Genomic DNA, 8,809 nt, shown 5'->3' with positions numbered 1-8,809 from the left:
GAAGATTCAGTGCCAGGATCTTGCGTGGCAGCCAAAAGGGCTTTACTCTAATTCATTCAGCTACAGGAGTTGCTTTCTTTTTTACTACTTCCATCCATCATGCGCACAGATAATAGATGCTCTTATTATCACTGTGAAATGTGCTATCTCGCTACAAGATTACCTCACCGAGACAATGCCAAGATACAATAAATACATCATAAATATCCAATTTGAGCTCCGTTCTCGAGACGGTTTGCATATCGCTCGGCTGGCTTTAGGTGCACCTCATCCCATCATTTCTGAACAGCATGCCAACTGATATGGCAACATTAACCATCTGGCGATAAATGAGGAAAGAATTCTCACCTAATTTATCAAGCAGCGGGGATGTTTTTCTCCCCATTGATCCACTTCTATTCTTCCTTCATTTGCATTGGAGCTGTTTGCAATGTTTTCTCCCTCAACTCTGAAGGGTAATTTAGGAGAATTATTCCAGCAATTAATGCGTGCAAAAAACATCCTCAATTCTTTTGAATTATCATTAATATATATCCAAAAACATCCGATCTCCATGCATAAATGCTCAAATTTTGCCAGTAGGCACCTGCTTTTTTGAGTTCACATTTATTGATTGTTCTACGGTAATGGTTTATGGATAATAAATCCTGGAAAAACTATGGCATGTGTATTTTGTTGCTTTGAATTTTGGATGTCGGTGTGCTGTTTGTGTGTTGTTTGTTTATCTGTCTCCTCTTTAGAATTCTTTCTCACTGCCTCTAAAATTTTAAACCCTTCATTCCATAACACAACAGCAGTAAACATGTTTAGAATGCAATCAACACATTTGCATTACATGCATTGTCCCTGCTTAATATTTAGCCCACTTGCAAATTCATTTTAGTTTAATTTCCACTCAGACAGTGTCAGCTGCAAACAGCACTGCTCTCTGTGGAAGCTTTATCTAGGATGCAGTGACATCAGGGGAAATATTGAAACGGAGAGTGTTGTGTGAAGAATCTGGGGACAGATAGTAAGGAGGAAGCTTATGGCAGGTTGCTGGAGACGTATGGTGTACTATAGAGTTTGTGAAGCTTGATGGAAGAGAAAAACATGTCAAAGTATTTCAGGTGCAGAGAAATGAAACAAAGAATCTCTGTTTGAAACAGGTTGGTTGAGCTATTGAATTGAGAAGGGCTTTAAAATCAGTTTAGTTCCTGAAGGTAGCAAGCAGGAAGCAGTGTTGCAGTTTGAATTTAAGGAAGCAGAAGGAAAATGAACTCAAAAGAAGTTCATATTATTGTTATTTTAACTAGAAAGGAAAAAACTAATCCCAGAATGCATCTTTCTGCCAAGTCCAATTCTACTTCCATTCAAATTTACAATGATGAAATCAAGGAAGCCAGTTCTTAAAGGGATGGTTCACCAAAAAAAGAAAATTCTTTCTTTCATAACTCACCCTCATGTTGTTCCAAACTTGTAAGATCTTCGTTCATCTTCAAAACACAAATTAAGATATTTTTGGTGCCTGCTGACCCTGCATAGACAGCAATGCAACTGACATGTTCAAGGCCCAGAAAGGTAGTAAGGACGTAGTTAAAATTAGGATTACCATTCGTCCACTTTTCCCCGGACAAAAAAAATGCGTCCGGCCGGAATTTCTAAATTGCCCAAAATGTCCAGGATTCAGCTTTTGTTTTCAAGAGTCACCATTTATTGTATGCGTTTTTGTATTAAAGGGTTACTCCACCCCAAAATTAAAATTTTGTCATTAAAATAATCAGTAAAATAATCCATGACATCAGAGGTTTAACTGTAATTTTACAAAGCTACTTTTTGTTCGCAAAGAAAACAAAAATAATGCATTGCTATTGTTCTATGTCAGCTGCAATACACAGATACGTTGTTTTCGTTTGAATCAAAATGTAAATATACATAGAAAACACATTCACGTGCCTCAGCTGACACAGAACCGCATACACTGTTTGTGTTCAGAGGATATACTCCAAGATGGCACTAGGTTGATGCAGAGGAGACGAATTGTTGAATAAAGTTGTTTTCTTTGTGTACAAAAGGTATTCTCATAGCTTCATAAAATTGCCCCTGATGTCACATGGATTGTTTTACCGAATTCCTTGCTACGTTTCTGGACATTGATCGTGTTAATTACATTGCTGTCTATTGAATTTTTCTGAATTTTGGCCAATCATTGTAATATTGAATACAATTTTTGCACATCAGGGAGCTAATGTATGCGGAGTATTTAAATCTCTTTTGAATGAACGCTATTCACTTTCACTTTCAATTTCGTGATCACACGCACTCTGTATAAAGGGAGCACATCCTCAAGATCAGATATGAGCACATTATCTGCTGAGCAGCAAATCCTCCAGCATGATTTTGTCAGTCATCTCTCCTTACTCTTGTCTTGACCCATGATCAGTCAAATCTGATTCCTGCAGCTTGTGTTGGATGCAGGTTGCCAAATCCACATTTTTTGCATGGAACTGTTGCGAAGGGTTAATCTTCTCCCATAGGTTAAATGTTTGAAATATTGCATAAATTACATTTGACTGAAATGCTTGTATTAAAACATTCTGCATTTTAATGAAATTCCAAACGTAGGTTCAGGAGGAGCCTAATCATTCAGTCCTGTCAATCATTATTACGAGCCTGTATAAGCAGCTCTCACTGCATTGTCCCAGCGTCTGTTCTTCCGGCATCCCTCCAGCTCCCCTTCTCCTCCTCTATTTCTGTTATTCTCCCTCTAGCTAATATCACAATGGTTGAACTTGGTGCTCAAACCAAGCCTCGGGTTCAAGCCTCCATTAAGGACAGCAAGCCAAGTTTGTTTACCATTGCTCATCCACTTTGATGGCCACTGGTAAGAAACCTTTCAGTTGTGTTTATGATCAATCTGCACAAGGGTGACTGTGAAATATACATTTTAGGTATGGAAATGAAATAATATTAGTTTTGATATGGGATAAGGTCATTGCGGTACTTTGGGTTTTTTTTAACCCCCCTCATCCCCAAACCCCCAATCCCCCCCACCCCTTAATTTTATGAAGCTACAAGAATACATTTTGTGATAAATAAGAAAATAAAATAAGAAAATAAAACAATGAATTTATTCAACAATTTCTTCTCTTCCCTGTAAGTCTTGGAAGCGCATTCACGACGATACCACACGTCAAAGACTGACATGGAAAAGAAGAAATTTTTGAATAAAGTCTTTAAACTTTATAAAGACTTTATTATTTTTACTCTATTGCCTCTGTTCTCCCTCTACACTAACAGGGTGATGGCAGAAAAGACTTAAATGAAGATATCCTGCTGTTGTTGCAGCTCTTTAAGCTGAACAGCTTCTTGTGTTCACAACTATGGATTAAAGAAAATTCCTTATAAAAATCACTCCCCTGATGTGCCTCTGTTTTTTAATGAGGTCATAAATTGCAAGCCGCTCTGCTTTATGGTGATTATTTTTTATTTTCTACTTGATAACGTCGAGCACTGAAATAGAAGGCTGCAAGTTGCGAGGCTTGCGAAAACATTGGGCTTGGACCAGTAAACAGTACATTAGAACTGCTGTGACTGATGGCATAATTAGCAGTGACATGAAAATTTATGACTGACTGCATCTATAGCAGTCCTATAAAAGGTTGTAAAAATTACGACATGCTAAAGGCAATGAAAAGAGAAATTTGTTGTGTTAAAATAGCTATTTAGAGAATACAGAGCTAGAAGAAAGGATGTGATAAAGATTATGTGGAATTGGTGTCAGAGGCTTCAAGACATGATGCGAACAAGATATGATTATAGGAAGATCTCCAGAGATTAGGGCATTGATTTTTATTCTTAAACCCGGCTAGCTTTGGTCAGCCATATCAAAGGAGCGCCGGTTCTTCAATCAAACCCTATTTGTTCAATGTTTATGGAAAATGTAGTTGGATTTTTTTTTTTTTTACAGTGCTCATCTTCCCACAATCTCACCTGCATCCCCACTTCAGTTCTAGCAATGTACAGAATGTACTTTATTTAAACAAAACTTCTTTTGTACGTAGGTTTTTTGAATATGATATGTCTTCATTAAAAATTCATGTAGTCTGAATTCACATACACATCAGGCATACTGTGATGTGCAGAAAAACAGGTATTAAATGGATTCAGGATAGCTGGGCTGGCAGAGCTGTGTGAAATGAGGAGTCAGTGATATTTTTTCCAGACATGTGGTTCAGGCTCTCAGAAGCTGCCATATGGCCACGATTACACTCATTTATGAAACGTCTCACACTGGATGCTTTTAGACTGCTGCTGTGTCTCCTAAGTGTTTGTCCTCTGCACTCAATTAAACTAGAGAGGGCTGTGTATGTGAGTTTGTGCAATACAGAGAGAGAAAGAGAAACAGAGAGGCATGTGGGGTTATATAAAATGTATTATTATGTAAAAAAGACTGTATATTTACAGCCAATCTCTCTACTTACTCTGACAATACAAATTTATTGTTAACAGAGAATGATGACATTTACTGTATTGACATCTAGATCATTGCTCTAGTTAGGCAACACAGTGAATCGTCTTAATATCCATTAATTGGCAACAACCTTACAAATTTACCAAAGAAATTTCAAAAGTCACATTAAGTCATATTCCTGTCAGTATGACATGAAAGTTTCCCCCAAATTTCTAAATGCATGTTCTTGAACAATTCAACCATGCATATGTTTTAATTAATTTGTTTTGATCTCATAATTCATTATCACAATGTTATAACTCAATCTTCCAGTGAAATGACAGACTTCTTTCTAGTGACCTACAGCCACTTCTACATTCATTTTGTATGATGAAACCTTGCTGCTTACATTCGACTGGATGCTCGCATTCAGTCCTGCCATCACAATGCAAAAAGAAATTGTTGAATATAGTCAATGTTTTTGTTTTCTTTGAGTTTCTTTGAGTACAAAAGGTATTCTCATAGCTTCATAAAATTAAGGTTGAACCACTAATAGTTTAACAATGTCCTTACTACCTTTCTGGGCCTTGAATGTGCCAGCTGCGTTGCTGTTTATACAGGGTCAGAAAGCTGTCGGATTTTATCAAAAATATCTCAATTGTTGTTCTGAAGATGAACGAAGATCTAACGGGTTTGGAATGACATGAGGATGAGTAATTAAAGACTGAATTTTCATTTTTGGGTGAACTGTCCCCTTAAGACTTTGCACACATGCTACAAGTAAAAGCACTTTACATTGTAGTACATTACAAATGTGATGACCAGGGGTGTGCTTTTGAGAGGGCCCCATACCAAATTCTGTGCAATAGGCCTAGAATCTCTAGCGAATCCACTGGTGGTGGCCATGCATGCAGTTATATAACCATGCCAAAATAAGAAACAGAAACCATTATTACTGTACTTCACAATTCTTCATTTCGTAAAAAAAAGGTAAATATAGTGAGAGTATTCATTTCTAAACCTTAGAACATCAGCATAATGTGTGGATTTACGATCCAGTGAACTGAAGAAAATAACCTACTGTCTTCAGACTTTAAATATAGTTGCACAAATGGTATCTGCACTTTGTCTCCGTGTGTGTGAATAAATGCAAGCGAATGCGGGCATGAGCCGCTGCTTGTCATCACTTGCCCTCATGTCTGCCTCTTGTCCCCTGCTGTCTCCCTCTGTCAACGTTATCACACACTCTTATCAGTGTGGCGGCACCATTTTTCTGAACAAATTCCGGCCCTCCTGCTCCTCCCCCATTCATGCTCCTGCATTCACAATCACCTCTCATTTACTTGCTTTTCCTCTGAAATAGAATAAGCAATGTATTATTAAGGTTAAGGTATACTTTATTGTCCCAGAGGGAAATTTGTCTTGCGCTCAAACTACAGCCACTGCATCACCACACTTAAAACAAAATATTGCACAGAAACATACATCTCAATAAAAACATCTCAATATGAAATCACTTAATACTGTTTAATGACTTAAAGGAAAAGTCCACTTCCAAACAAAGATTCACATATAATGTACTCACCCCCTTGTCATCCAAGATGTTCATGTCTTTCTTTCTTCAGTCGTAAAGAAATTATGTTTTTTGCGGAAAACGTTTCTGCATTTTTTTTCCATATAATGGAGTGATATGGTGCCTCGATTTTGAACTTCCAAAATGCAGTTTAAATGCGGCTTCAAATGATCCCAAATGCGGTTGTAAGCAATCCCAGCCGAGGAAGGGTCTTATAGCATAACGATACAATTGAAATACTTTTTATTTTCAAATTCTTGTCTTTTCTTGCTCTTGTTGAACTCTGTGTATTCTGACTCAAGACAGTTAGGGTATGTTGAAAAACTCTGATTGTATTTTCTCCCTCAACTTCAAAAATCATTTCAAAATCATCCTACGTTGCTGCAGAAGTACCGACCCAGTCTTTGCAAAGTGAACATGCAAAGAAGATCAAACACCCTTAACAAAAAAGGTAAAACAGTGATATAGGATGATTTTGAAGTTGAGGGAGAACATGAGATGGGAATTTTTTGACGTACCCTAACTGTCACGAACCGGAAAAAAACAGTCAGAGTAAGACAAGACGAGCGTTTGACATTTAAAAATATATAAATTGTATTATTTGTATGAAAACAACCAATCGTTACACTAGATAAGACCCTTCTTTAAAGCCACATTTAAACTGCATTTTGGAAGTTCAAAATCAAGGCGCCATATCAGTCCATTATATTAAGAAAAATACTGAAATGTTTTCCTCAAAAAACATGATTTCTTCACGATTGAAGAAAGAAAGACATGAACATCTTGGATGACAAGGGGGCAAGTACAATTATATGTGTTTTGGAAGGGGACTTCTCCTTTAATTGCAGATGGAATGAATGAATTCCCAAATCTGTTAATTCTGCAACTAGGCATTCTTAATCTCCTTCCTGATGGTGACAATGTGTGTTCAAAATGTGTGTTGTATCCATTAGGATCTTATATGCCTCTTTTAGCAATAATTTTTCACACTAGAGTTTTATACATTTTTTTTTATCCAGTTGGGTCGCAATATGATAAGCCATATATATATATATATATATATATATACATATATTAATAGCATTTAATGGATAAATAACCAATATTTAAATTCATTACTATTTTGTAGACTACAAATAAAATGTATTATTCTAAACTTCAGTAATAAAAATAAGTATTCATTTTGTTTTAAAATTAGTAGTGTTTTAAAGACTTTAAAAGGAATAAATTCACACAAAAATTTGCATTTGCTAAAAATGTACTCACCCTCAGGCAATCCAAGTTGTAGATTGTTACTTCATCAGATCACTCAACAGATTTGGATACATTTAGCATTACATCACTGGTCACTAATGGTTCCTCTGCATTGAATGGGTGCCGTCAGAATGAGAGTCCAAACAGCTGATAAAAAAAACATCACAAGAATCCACAAGTAATCCACCCGACTCCAGTCCATCAATGAACATCTTGTGAAGTGAAAAGCTGTGTGTTTGCTATAAATAAATCTATCATTAAGATGTTTTAAACTGCAAACAGTTGCTTCTGGCTAAAATATCATCCCATAATCCATAATAAAGCTTCCACCAGTGAAAATCTCCATACTCTGATGTCCTCTCACATCAAAATCCACTGACATATTTGTTTAGAACTATTTTCGCTGTAAACTGTGCTTGATTTCTCTCCTGATTCAGATGAGATGACTTTTCACTGAAGAAAACAATATTATGAGCTCTAGACCTAAGTAATGCAAACTTCTAAGATGTGTCTGATATGTGACTACCATTATAAAAGTGCTTGTGCAATTTTTTCTTTAATAACGACTATTTGCCAAGGGTGACAAGGCAAGAAATGTAAGCTGACAACCTGACTCTTTTGCTAGTTGGTATAATAGCGGTTTATGCCTCATACTGGTGCGTAATCCTCCGCTGTCATTCTTCTCTACCGCTTTGCTGTGCATCACTTTTCCTGCCTCTGTTACCATGAGAACGGAAGACAGAGCTGAAATTTTTGCTGTCATTATTCTGAGATAACCCCAAGTGGTCCATATGCGTGTCCCACTTCAAACCAGCTGGGGGCAATCAATTTTGACATCAAAACTTAATATGACATGAGATTAAAGACTAAATGTTTCATGCGTCTTCTTAATGACTAAGAACTGAGAGTTTCAACTTCAGCCAAAAACCCTTAGTGTTCAGACTTTTCTCAAATGTTCATAACTCATTTTTAACACTGATCAGCATTTGTTGTGAGTGATGATGATGACGTATCTAGCGGAGAAACTCCAACATCAGCAACAGCAGACTCACTCAAATGCTCCCACCAAAAAACCATCACTTACCCTGCAAGTGAGTGGCTCTCTTGGGCCTCATGCACCACCCCAAAACCTCTATTGCAATGTGTGAGAATGCACACAGACAATACATCCATATTTCAAATTCATATCCACACAATATTTTGATACCCAGAATGATTGTACAAATCATTTGCATGCTAATAAAAGCAGTATAATGTCATTCTGTGATTCATATTAATTGCTTTTACTAGTAAATTGATTAGAATATATGACATTTTTTAACACATTAGTCCATAGCGTCCTTCTCAAGTAACTTGGGTTTATGTGCCTTGCTCAAGGACACAATGGTGGGAGTCTCAGCCTCTGTCTGACCTTTCACTGACCATCAGATGCATATTGCACATAAAACTGGAATATACTTTTTCAGTCTAGTAAACTCTAATCTGATTGTCAAACCTGAGGCAATTTCAGTGAATAAAAGCACACAGGATTTCTAATCAGTCCACCTGAA

Source organism: Labeo rohita, chromosome 7 (assembly GCF_022985175.1).
Source record: "Labeo rohita strain BAU-BD-2019 chromosome 7, IGBB_LRoh.1.0, whole genome shotgun sequence".
Taxonomy (NCBI): Eukaryota; Metazoa; Chordata; class Actinopteri; order Cypriniformes; family Cyprinidae; genus Labeo; species Labeo rohita.
Note: the sequence above shows the minus strand (reverse complement) of the source record.